This window comes from Pleurodeles waltl, chromosome 4_2 (assembly GCF_031143425.1).
Source record: "Pleurodeles waltl isolate 20211129_DDA chromosome 4_2, aPleWal1.hap1.20221129, whole genome shotgun sequence".
Lineage (NCBI taxonomy): Eukaryota > Metazoa > Chordata > Amphibia > Caudata > Salamandridae > Pleurodeles > Pleurodeles waltl.
The window spans coordinates 291193489-291206361 of NC_090443.1; the positions used below are offsets into that span (position 1 = coordinate 291193489).

Consider the following 12873-nt stretch of genomic DNA (forward strand, 5'->3'; position numbering starts at 1 on the left):
ACCAAAGACTGTGACGCCTCATGCTCAAGAGAACAACACACACGGTTTGGTTCCTGAGAGACTCGAACATACCCTACCCAAGGGGCTATCAGATGCACTCCGCCTACAAGCCAGAGTACTGTTCTGCCAAAAATGAATCCAGTGCTTTTGCAGATCCCGCAAACATCTTACCAGACATAGAACTCTGCTCCAATGGGTTCCTTTCCTTATCTGCAGCAACAATTTTGACAAGAGAATAGGAATGGTGTTGGCAAAATGTACCATCAGCAAAGGCACCCAACAGTCTCAATGCAGGGTATCTGGAACAACCTTTTACGTAATAGACCTTCTTACTACATGTCAGTAGAGGTTTCTGTGCACCCACGCAGAGGATGGAGAGACACACACACACACACACACACACACACACACACACACAAAAAAGGTCTAGCTTAAGGCTTGAAAGGGTGGCGTGATTGAAATGGTAGCTACCTCTGGGGCAGAGGCCCCAGGGACGCACTGGAAACCTGTTAATACACCTAGAAACCTACTGTTTAGGTCCTCCCTGCTGCTTCAAACTGGAACCTGAAACATTTGTTAAGCAGGTAGGCGGAGTATGTTTTTAGGTCTTGCCTACCAGACTGTGCAAGACTTACTGTAACCTTACAGCGGTCTAATAGCCCACCCATACCTTACCATTGTTTGACGATATTGCCACTCATTTTATTAGATTATGTGGGTTTTCCTGACTCGTGTTTTTCAGTGGTATTGAGCATAGTCTTGTTACTTGTGTCCTTCCAGAGCTTAATTTTCAGGTGCTCTTATTCAGGTTTTGCCTTGATAGCTCATGAGCTGTGAAGTGAGAATTGTTTACAATTCAATGAACTTACAACCCGCTCACAGAATCCCACTAGTTATTTTTGTTTTCACTCATTTGCAGTTTTCACTTGCTTGGGTTCTGTAGTCTTCCCTTCCTGAGTTAGCTCCTCCCTGCAGCATGGACCAAGCGCGCATGCATTTTACCTATTCTTATTGCAACTCTTTTTTTTTTTTTTAAGTGCTTCGGTATTATTCCGGCATGTGAATTGTGCTTTCCTACTTTTAACACAGGCATACCACTTCTTATTTAAATTGCTTTTACCTTCTCTGTCTTCTCTATTGGCGCTTTAGTTACTTACACCCACAACTGTATGCCACTCCACTGTACCCTAAGCTACGCCATTACCTTTTAGCAACGCTGAACAGCAGTCACGTATGTACAAAATGGCTAAAAGTCATTGCCAAAGCTAGTAATTCTTACACAGGTGAGACCTAATGGATTTGTCAGTGTGTGCTTTTTGGTTAAGCACTTCATGAAAGTGCTTTCCAGCTGTCTCACTTACATACTTCTCTGCATCTTCAACCACATTCTGTGTTGCTGTCTTGCCAGCATGCTCCTCTCGGTCTTGTGTTCACCCTAGTGTGCTTCTCCCCGCATTCTGCGTTACTTTTTTACTCTTGTGCTTCTCTCAAGTGCTGCTGCCCAACTGCACCTGCCCGCTCCTAGTTTCTGACCCTCCCATTAGCCTGCCCCCATTGCTGCCTCCTTTTGAACCAGGCCGATAATACTTCCACCCACCGGCATTTAAAAAAAATATATATATATATATATATATATATATATATATATATATATATATATATATATATATATATATATATATTTTACTTTGTGCACAGGCCTAGACAGCAAATTGCTGCCAGCCTGTCCACCTTAAAAGCAATTTTGTGCTGCTTCTATTTTTTTTGTTTACCAATCCATCTCTGACCAGTAAATTTAAAAAAAAAAAAAAAGGCACCCGCATCATTGTATTGGCGCACATGCATAATCAGGCATAAGGGTACCAACAAAATGATGCCGCTTCATTAATGAAGCATTTTAGCCATGGTGCACAACATGGCTAAAGGCACCAACAAAGCCAATAGTTCCCAAACGCGAAATCTACCTGTGTCAAAGCCCCTTTTCAGAAGGCTACTGGGCCCAACTGTGGGGGGTGAGGCCTTTTACTCCTGAGTTGTGCAACCTGCACATTGTTCCTAGGGACATGCCCACATCCATCTTTACTGACTTTAAGCCTAAAATCTACACAGTCAATACTGTGGTTTGAATAAAATACATTCAGTTCTCTAGAAGAACTGACGAGAATGTCTGGGTTTGTGTTGTCACCATACTTTATAGTATGTAGAGAGAGAGTTTGCAATAACAGTAGTGCCATGTTGAACTCAATTGAAGCTGATGAGATGGGAAAGTTTTTACTGAAATGCCCACATGAAACATAGTTCTTCTCTGCTGTGCATGTTTAAGAGTGAACTCTGAGCCTTAACCTCTCCTTTGGGCAGTGGACTGAATCCTTTGGCAACCTTGGTACCTGCAGCCCCTCCTGGCATATGGGGTTGCCATGGTACATGGTGATACAGGCGCAGGCTCTTCCAGCCTCGGTGCCCCAGCCCAGACGATCCCAAGTCTTGGCACTACTTGAAATGGTGCTTTACCAGTGGCTTCCTCTGGCATAATGATCACCACAGCCAGACCCCCAAACAGTGCTTAACACAAGGTTTAGTCTATGACAGCCCTTCCCTGGCACGAGGGTCTCTGAAAACAATTGTGCACACGGGCGACAGCCTGATCAGTGCACATCCTCACTCCTTGCACGAGGAGCCCTCATGGTAGGGCTCCCTAATGGACACTGCTTCCGCCAACGCTCTTCTCTTCCTCAGGACACACTGGTCTTAGCATGCAGTCAGGCACTGGTGCTCCAGGGCAGGTGGTCTTGGTTTGCCTGGGTGATGTTCCTTCACCCAGTCGGGAGACTGGCAGACTTTGGCCTCTAGTCCTGGTCACAGACGTCCTGCAGCACTTCAGGTTCTCACACAGCCAGTCTTGGTTGCTTGGAAGATGACCAATTTTGAGGGACTCAACCTCCCCTTCTTATAGTCCCTTTCCAGACACCAAAGATAACTTAGGGTCTGAGCCTTGAAGTTTTATGTTGGGGTTCTGCTTCTTTTGAAGTGGGCACTCCTTTTCATCTTCCTTCATGAAAGAGGTCTGCCACAGTAGGCACAAGACCGAAGTCCATAACACAATTCATGGGAATAACCAGAGTTCACACCTGGAGATCAGCCACAGGGTTAGGTGCATCACAATGTTAATCACAACCCTAATATTTATGATTCTCTTATAAGCCCCCTCTACCTTGCTGAGATGTGTCTAGGCCCCTTCATTGTAATCTATCACTGAATCAGAGTAGTCTTATGAAATGTAAAAGGAACCTCCTCTTTTTTCCCCTCCAGTGTTCTCACCCAGCTCACGGGAATGCAGCAATGCACATCTGTCTGGGTGGGATTCCTCCTCATGCATATACAAGGTAGGCCTCAGCTTCCCTAAATGAATCCCAGTCTTCCTTATAATGTAACATTGCAGGCACACTCACTCAGTGTACTTTAACAGCGCACTTCCAACCCAGCACTGTTCCTCCATTCATTGTGCCTTTACATGTACAGTCCATATACTCAGTCTGTGCACTGTTCAGCACTGAAGCTTTACTACATTTAACCAAGGTGTGCTGTTTGCAAACACACTGCCAACACTTCACCATTCATACTGTCCTCCACCAAGCACACATTTATCCACATGTGCAATGCATAGCATCACATCTCTCCTGTAAATTATTCCTCTCAGCATAAATACACCCAGAATATGTACTGACCACACATGCACTGCACAGTACTTCTCCATCCTTGTACTGTACTCTTCCCAGGCAAACATACAACTTATGCAGTCATTAATCCTGCGCTGCACAGCATTCCTCAACTTACAAGATCTAGGCCAAGGGTGAGTTAAGCACACAGCAGCAGTACCTTTACAAAGGTGAGTGAGCCTGAAGGCCTCTCTCCAATGAGGCAGGGTAATAAGTTCCTGTTCACTACCACTGAACACTACACAGTATGCTGCCACCACTGCTTGTGCTGCTTAACTCCAGGTGAAGGCAGCAGTCTTTCACCACAATGAGGAACTGTGGGCGCATCTCCCGGTCCAACAAGACCGCAGTCTATAAGACAAACCTATTTCGTGGCACACAATGATCTGTGTTAGCCTATGACAAAAAAAAATTACATCTACATTATGGATCCAGACATGACAGCTGGGCACTCAGGGCAGGGGTACAAGTCTTTACTATGCACAGCACTTCTTCATTCAACAACCAGCTTTCCCTATGCTTGTTAACTCTGCTCTCTGACGGGGGAGCAAAGCTCGCCTGGCCTGAAGATGGCCACCATTATGGCAAGCTCCTTCGGCCACAACAACCTATGTTAATTTGCTGTGTTTTACTGCCTCAATCACTTCCTTGACTACCAGCACTGGTGGTGACGACATTGCTGCAGAAATGCTGCCGTGAAACAGTGACTGGGAGCTGGCTGCTGCACTTTGCTTTCGGTTGTGCAGCCGGGGCCTGGAGAGGGCTGTGTGTTCTATTGGCAGTTCTATGGGAGCCAGACATACTCACCCTTACCTTCCCGGGGGCCCGCTGTTTATGAGAGGGGCCGCTCCGATACCCGACTACACCTGTGTGTTGGAGATGCCACAGACACCACGGCTCGCTGGACCAACATCTCCAGGCTATGGCCACCCCTGAGCGTGGAGGAGGGGCCGAGCTGAGGACCACAGTGAGGGCATACAGGGACTGCACTGGACCAGGTCCATGAGCTTGCTCAGGCGCTGCTGCCTGCACTGCGAGCAGTGAAGCAGCCTTGTGCCCCCCCCCCCCCCACAAAAGAAGATTCCTGGCCACATCAAAGGCACACTTGGCGGCACAGGGCCTCACAGACAAATTGGCTGATACCGTGATTATGCGGCACAGGACACCGCTGGCGCTCACCAGACTTAGTTGAATGGATTTGCGCCATTGGCCCTCAACAGCAGCCCTCTGTTGCGGCCCGTGCCCTTAACAACATTGTCAAACAATACAGCCTGCTAGATGTCTGGCCACATGGTCTCCCAGAGGCAAGTGTTAGAACCATTACATCCCACGATGCACGATATCCACATGCGCACAGATTACTGCTACTGTCACGGAGCCTGGTGCCTTGTGTCCAATTTGATCATCTGCTGCATACGTACTTAGACCATTCACCAGTATTACTGGCACTTGAGCTGGACATCTTGCGACCTCATGTGTTCACCTGACTGCTCCTGCAGTACTCTCTTCTGGACCCTGTGTTCCGTAAGGAGCTTACCCGGGCAACAGATGAATAGTTTAATACTAATATAGGGTCCATAGAGACATTTGCTACTATCTCAGAGACTTTTAATGCCTTTATCCGGGCGGTTACCGTATCCTGGCATGCTGGTGAATTATGCTTGATCTGTGACCATATGTTGTGGTTGGGGATCGAACTGGCAGGCTTAAGACTGTCTCAGAGAGAAGGCAATGCAGAGTCTGCTGAGGGACATCAGTGAATTATCATGAAGAAGCTCTGAGTGAGGTCACATATTTGGGGAAATAAGAAAGGGCAAGAGTATATGTTGAGGGCGAACGACCTGGTGCTTTGTTGGCAGCACTTGTTCGACTGTGGCGTGAAGGCAAAGCAGTGCTGGCTGTTAAAGACAGAAAAGGAGCACCTCTTTATGTGACGGAACAGGTGGCAGATCACTTTCACCATTACCCGGACCTGTATACTTTGCGTCTCCTGCACAATGAGTAGGCCACAACAGACTACCTTGCTCACATCACTATGAAGAGGCTCACAGTAGAGCACAGGAAGTGCCTCAGGGCACTGCTCTGCCTCTCGGAGATCGTATTATCGAATAATCAATATTCCAATTCTGCTCCCAGTGGAGTTTTTTTTTTTTTTTTTTAACCTTCTGGGCCCGGGCCGGAAAGCAGTTGTGCGTGTGCTTTAACAGTAACTATCCCTTATGACAAGAGTGGTCTGAATGCTCCAGACCTGGAGGCTTACTATAGAGCAGCGCAAATCATGTTCTCCCATTACTGGCCGCACGGCCGTTGTGGACTACCACACCTCTGGCTGGAATGAGACACCGCTCTTCTGCTGCCTTTACCCAAGCACTGTTTCATAGGCTGACAACGCTATCATACCACTGTGGGCACAACCTAATACTTACGGACACAGCCTTCAGAGCTACAGGTTGGGTTACTGCTTCATTCGCTCCAGAAACCATTGGAGTGGTGCATGTGGTTTCACCTGGGGCAAGAAAAGGCGGTGGTGAGCGCATTACTGGGGCTGGGAATAAAATACATGAGTGATTTTTTTCATGGAAAGGAGCAGGTGAGTGCACAAAGCGAAGCACCTACTGTTCTAGCTCAGTTTCACTACTACAGGATGTACCACATGGTGCGAGATCTACTCAGAGGCCTTGGCTGAGCAAATTACGACACTGCAGCGCATGATAGCCAAACTGCATGCATGATCTCCGGAAGCATGAAGGCACGGAGTTAGAAAGGTCCCTCTGGACTGGCAGCAGGACTCGGAACTAATAATCAGTGAGGAACACTGGACTTACTGCTGCTCAGTTATCTGATCAGTTTCTTTGAACCACCAACACAGACTGTCTTAATTGAGTGTATTATACTCTGGATCGATTGTATCAAAACTGTTTACAAGAACATTTGTGCTCTCCCCACTGGAGTTGATGGGGCAGGGTTTACTCACGTGGCTTGGTTCTGCCCCAGAGTGCACGGCTGAGGTCCTGAGGAGGGTACAGGAGATCACAGGCAAGAACATTCATTCTACCCCCTCATTAGTGCTGCTGGGTTATGACAGATGTCCTGAAGACTTCTTTTTTATAAAGAATTTTTATTGGTGTTTTAAAGAAAGTAAAGGAGAAGGGAAAGGAAAGGAGAAGGAAAAGGAATGTAGAAGAGCACAGGTAGGTGCTAGCCGCACTGGCATATACAAAACATTGCATACACAGTGCAGATTGCCAGTATGGCATCTCAACACCATTAACGTTCCACCACATTGGGCGTACAATGAGTGGTCAAGGGAGAAGACCCAGCCGTTTCTCCCACACCTTTGCATGCTTAAGTGGACAGCCCCTTGCCTGATAGACCAATTTTTCCTGGCTTGCACACCAGTCAACTCCATGCTCCCATTTTCCAAAAACACGGGCTTGAGGCAGTATTCCAAGAGGCTCCAATGTCTCTTTTCGCCACAAGTAAAGCCATGCCCACAAATGCTCGGTCAGCCCTCGAGCCCTCCAATTCATCTATAGCGCCCAACAAGACCAGTTTTGGGGACATCTGCTGCTCTCCTCCCAATATTGTGGCCAGTTCACGGAATATCTTGCCCCAGGGCGCCTCTATACAGGGGCACTTCCAGACCATATAGAAAAGATCTGCAGTCTTCGAAGCACCTAGGGCACCGGGCGGAGGCCTGCTCGATACAGCCGGACAGGAGAAAGGTATGCCCCATACAGAAAATACATTTGCACCCATCATAACCGCGCCAACACCAGTTGTCTGGGTGCCATCAGTGCATCCACCCAATCTGTCTCCTCCAGAGGGTCCAGCCAACCCTCCCATCTACCCCCGAGGTGATTCAGGTCTCCCGGGGCATGGTTAATTAACATCTTGTAAATTTGGGACACTCCTTCCCCCCCCCCCCCCCCCCCCCCCCCCCCCCCCCCCCCCAGAGCGCCCTTGAGCAATTTCGCCTCCAGTGGAATGTATTCAGGTAGTGAGTCAGTGCGGGACAAATGCGTCTTCAGGGCATGCCACAGTTGGAGGCATTTGAAAAATTGTGCGCAGGAGAGTTGGAAATCGGTCTGTAGGTCCTGAAAGGATCGCTTTGAATTCCCCCTCCACACATCTCCCAGTTGCGAAATGCCCACCAAGTCCCATTTTTCGAACCCTTTCAGCGCAGCCAATTCTTTTAGGCAAGTGCCATGCCATAAGGGGGGTCTAACAGTATTCCATCAGCTGTGACACAGGGCCGCTGTCATGCGAGAAATACCACTCTAGTCACAGGGTCTATTTCACAGGGGGGTGGTGAACCATAGTTTTTCACTTATTTTGGACTTGCTCTAAGTGCCATCAATTCCAGCTGATAAGCTGGATCGGCCCACCCCTCATTGAACCAGTCATGCACAACCAGAAGCTGCATCGCTAAGCAGAATATATAGGGGTTAGCCATGCTCATCCCCCTTCTTATACCCCCCTCTGGCAATGTTGCAGTGCAATCCGGTGCCTCGAGCTATGCCAAAGAAATTAGGTTGTTTCCATGTCTAATGTCTGGAACCAGGAACGTGGGATCGGGAAGTTCTGAAGTACATACAAAATACACAGCAGTATCAACATTTTATATAAGGCCACACGGCCCAATACATTCAATGGTAGTGCCTGCCATCGCTGCAGGTCTGCCTTAGTTCGGGATATCAATGGCGCCAAGTTCAGGGACCAAGTTAACTCTGGGAGGAGGGTCACCATATACCTAGGTACTTAAAGCTAGGTACTACTTCCTGCCAGTCAGCAATCCTGTGGAGGTGTCAAGGGGACCCATACTGATTTGGCGCGGTTCATTTTAAGCCCCGATGCCTCCTCATTACACCGGAGAAGATGAAGACTCCGTGGGCCAGACTCACTGGGCTCTGCCATGTATAGTAAGACATCAGCAGCATACAAAGCCACACGGTCTTCATGGGAGTTTCCCCAGCCACAATACAGATGGTTGAGTCTAATCAGGTGTGCCAAAGGCTCAATGGACAAGGCAAAACGGAGGAGGGACCGGGGGAAACCCTGACGCGTTCCCCTGGCAGATATGGAAGGAGAAGGATAAGACACCATTGACCTGGACCCGGGACACGGGATTGGTGTACAAGGCACAGACCAAACGACAAAATCTAGGCCCCAAGCCAGCACGCTGCAACACTAGAAAGAGGAACCCCCAAGTCCACGGTATCAAAGCCTTCTCAAAGTCAAAGAGAAGGGCCAGGTCTTGGGATAGCTGGTGATGTCGTACTAATGCCACATGCAGATGACGTACAAAGTGCCACGTGCCTCAGTGGGCCATAAAACCACACTGGTCCGGGTAGATCAGCGATGGCAGAACCCTCTTAAGGCATGATGCAAGGATCGTTGCATAAATCTTCACTTCACCGTTGATATGGGAGATCGGTCTATAGTCCACGCAATGCTGTGACGACAGCTGCATCTTGGAGAGCACCACGAAATAGTGGCCATATCTAGTCCCTCTGGAAAGGAGCCCAGTCGGTCAACCTCGCCGTATAAGGCCCTGAGATGTGGTGTTAATTTGTCTTGGAATACTTTATAGAATGCCGATGAAAACCCATCAGGTCCGGGGGTCTTGCCAGCTCCCAGTGAGGAAATCACTTCATTGATTTTCTCAGTCGTGTCCTGAAGACTTATAGGTGACAGTTAGCCCTGGGATTGCTGTTGGCGAGGCATAGGGTAGAAATGAGCTGGGTGATGGCTCAACTTCCAACACTGCAGGAATAGAACGCAGATATAGTATATTGTAATGCACAATCAGATGCTTATCATGACTTAATGCTGATTAGTAGCCACCGGAAAGATATTTAGGAACCCTAATAGCGGTTTCTTCCATGACCTGGAGATGATTCAGCTGGGGATGCGAGGAGAGCTTGGTAGAGATCTATGCGATGGAATGGGCCTATTGCCAGATGCATATTGGATGAATGGATTTGTAGATACTATATTGAGTACTGCAGCCTTGTGGAATGTTGGTAGAGCTCAGTTGTGCCTCAGTATAAAGATGGTTGTGGAGGGTTCAGCTGTCTAGCCCCCGGGGTTGGAGGGTGCGGATGTTGGGATAATAATGTTGGGAATGCTATTGTTTTTTGCTGTGTATGACATCATGTAATTTTGGAACCTACCCTGACTTATGCCATGCCACCAGGGATGCTTTAATCAATTATATTTGTTACTTATGTACCGCACCAGTAATTACCATGCCATTATGGGCTGCATGGTTGTTAAAAATAAAAATTAAGTTAAAAAAAAAACTCTGCTTGGCCCATTAATCTTACAGAGAGCTCACTTCTTACCCAGCAGGAGATCAGAATCGTTTCCCCAAATGTGCTCTTTGGTCAACAGATGAAGGGTTTCAAGTGACCACCTTCCACCACAAACAAGCTGCATATTAGAAAAAGGAGCTCACATTGTACCCAATACCAGCCTCCCTTATGGAACCAGATGTCAGTGTCACTCAAACGCTAGCCCAACCAGCCATAAGAAATTGATATTGAAAATGTCACTTACCCAGTGTACATCTGTTCGTGGCATCAGTCGCAGTAGATTCGCATGTTCTGCAATAGCTCGCCATCTGGTGTTGGGCCGGAGTGTTACAAGTTGTTTTTCTTCGAAGAAGTCTTTCGAGTCACGGGACCGAGTGACTCCTCCTTTTGTCTCCATTGCGCATGGGCGTCGACTCCATCCTCGATTGTTTTTCCCCGCAGAGGGTGAGGTAGGAGTTGAATTGTAGTAATAGTGCCCATGCAATGGAGTGACTAAGTATGCACTTATTTAAGGTTGAGATGATACATATATAAATAATTGAAGGTAACTTCCAAACTGCTACAGGCTCCCGGGGAGGCGGGTGGGCACATGCGAATCTACTGCGACTGATGCCACGAACAGATGTACACTGGGTAAGTGACATTTTCAGTTCGATGGCATCTGTCGCTGTAGATACGCATGTTCTGCAATAGACTAGTAAGCAGTTATTTCCCCAAAAGCGGTGGATCAGCCTGTAGGAGTGGAAGTAGTCTGAAATAATGTCCTTAATACAGCTTGACCTACTGTGGCTTGTTGTGCGGATAACACGTCTACACAGTAGTGCTTGGTGAATGTGTGAGGCGTAGACCATGTGGCTGCCTTACATATTTCTTGCATTGGGATGTTTCCTAGAAAGGCCATGGTAGCACCTTTCTTTCTGGTTGAGTGTGCCCTTGGTGTAATGGGCAGCTGTCGTTTAGCTTTAAGGTAGCAGATTTGGATGCATTTAACTATCCATCTGGCTATACCTTGTTTTGAAATTGGGTTTCCTGCATGAGGTTTTTGAAATGCAATAAAGAGTTGTTTAGTCTTTCTGATGTTCTTTGTTCTGTCAATGTAATACATTAATGCTCTTTTGACATCTAATGTATGTAGTGCCCTTTCAGCTACGGTATCTGGCTGTGGAAAGAACACCGGAAGTTCCACTGTTTGATTTAGATGGAACGGTGAAATAACCTTTGGCAAAAATTTAGGATTGGTCCTTAGGACGACTTTATTTTTGTGTAGTTGTATAAAAGGTTCCTGTATAGTAAACGCCTGAATCTCGCTTACTCTTCTCAGGGAAGTAATGGCGATGAGAAATGCCACCTTCCAGGTTAGGAACTGTATGTCGCAGGAGTGCATGGGTTCAAAAGGTGGACCCATAAGTCTAGTTAGGACAACATTTAGGTTCCATGAAGGAACAGGTAGTGTTCTTGGTGGTATAATTCTCCTAAGGCCCTCCATGAATGCTTTAATGACTGGTATTTTATATAGGGAAGTTGAATAGGTAGTCTGCAGGTATGCAGATATTGCTGCAAGGTGAATCTTAATGGAAGAGAAAGCTAGGTTAGATTTTTGTAAGTGAAGCAAGTAACCCACTACATGTTCTGGAGTTGTGTGTAATGGTTGTATTTGATTAATATGGCAGTAGCAAACAAACCTCTTCCATTTACTTGCATAGCAGTGCCTGGTGGATGGCCTTCTTGCTTGTTTTATGACTTCCATACATTCTTGGGTAAGTTGTAAGTGCCCGAATTCTAGGATTTCAGGAGCCAGATTGCTAGATTCAGCGATGCTGGATCTGGGTGTCTGATCTTTTGGTTGTGCTGTGTCAACAGATCTGGCCTGTTGGGCAATTTGACGCAGGGTACCACTGATAGGTCTAGCAGCGTTGTGTACCAGGGTTGCCTTGCCCAAGTTGGTGCTATCAATATGAGTTTGAGTTTGCTTTGACTGAGTTTACCAGGTAAGGAAGGAGAGGGAGAGGAGGAAAAGCGTAAGCAAATATCCCTGACCAGTTCATCCATAGGGCATTGCCTTGGGATTGTGTGTGTGGGTATCTGGATGCGAAGTTTTGGCATTTTGCGTTCTCCCTTGTCGCAAACAAGTCTATCTGAGGTGTTCCCCAGAGTTTGAAATAAGTGTTCAGTATTTGGGGGTGAATTTCCCATTCGTGGACCTGTTGGTGATCTCGAGAGAGATTGTCTGCGAGTTGATTTTGTATCCCTGGTATAAACTGTGCAACTAGGCGAATTTGGTTGTGAATTGCCCAATGCCAAATTTTTTGTGCTAACATGCTTAACTGCGTGGAGTGCGTCCCTCCCTGCTTGTTTAGATAATACATTGTTGTCATGTTGTCTGTTTTGACGAGAATGTATTTGTGAACTATTATTGGTTGGAAAGCTTTTAGTGCTTGAAAAACTGCAAGAAGTTCTAGGTGATTGATATGCAGTTTTGTTTGATGTACGTTCCATTGTCCTTGTATGCTGTGTTGATCGAGGTGTGCTCCCCACCCTGTCATGGAAGCATCTGTTGTTATTACGTATTGTGGCACTGGGTCTTGGAAAGGCCGCCCCTTGTTTAAATTTATGTTGTTCCACCACAGAAGCGAGAGGTAAGTTTGGCGGTCTATTAACACCAGATCTAGAAGGTGACCCTGTGCTTGAGACCACTGTGATGCTAGGCATTGTTGTAAGGGCCTCATGTGCAGTCTTGCGTTTGGGACAATGGCTATGCATGATGACATCATGCCTAGGAGTTGTAATACCATCTTTGCTTGTATCTTTTGTGTTGGATACATGCGTTGTATGATGGTGTT

General features: G+C 47.0%; 1 protein-coding gene across 12 annotated transcripts in view; it reads right to left on the reverse strand.

Annotated features, from left to right (window-relative positions):
* Positions 1-12873, reverse strand: part of RBFOX2 (RNA binding fox-1 homolog 2) — a 518182-nt gene that overhangs the window by 171208 nt on the left and 334101 nt on the right. The gene's annotated exons all lie outside the window — the stretch shown is intronic.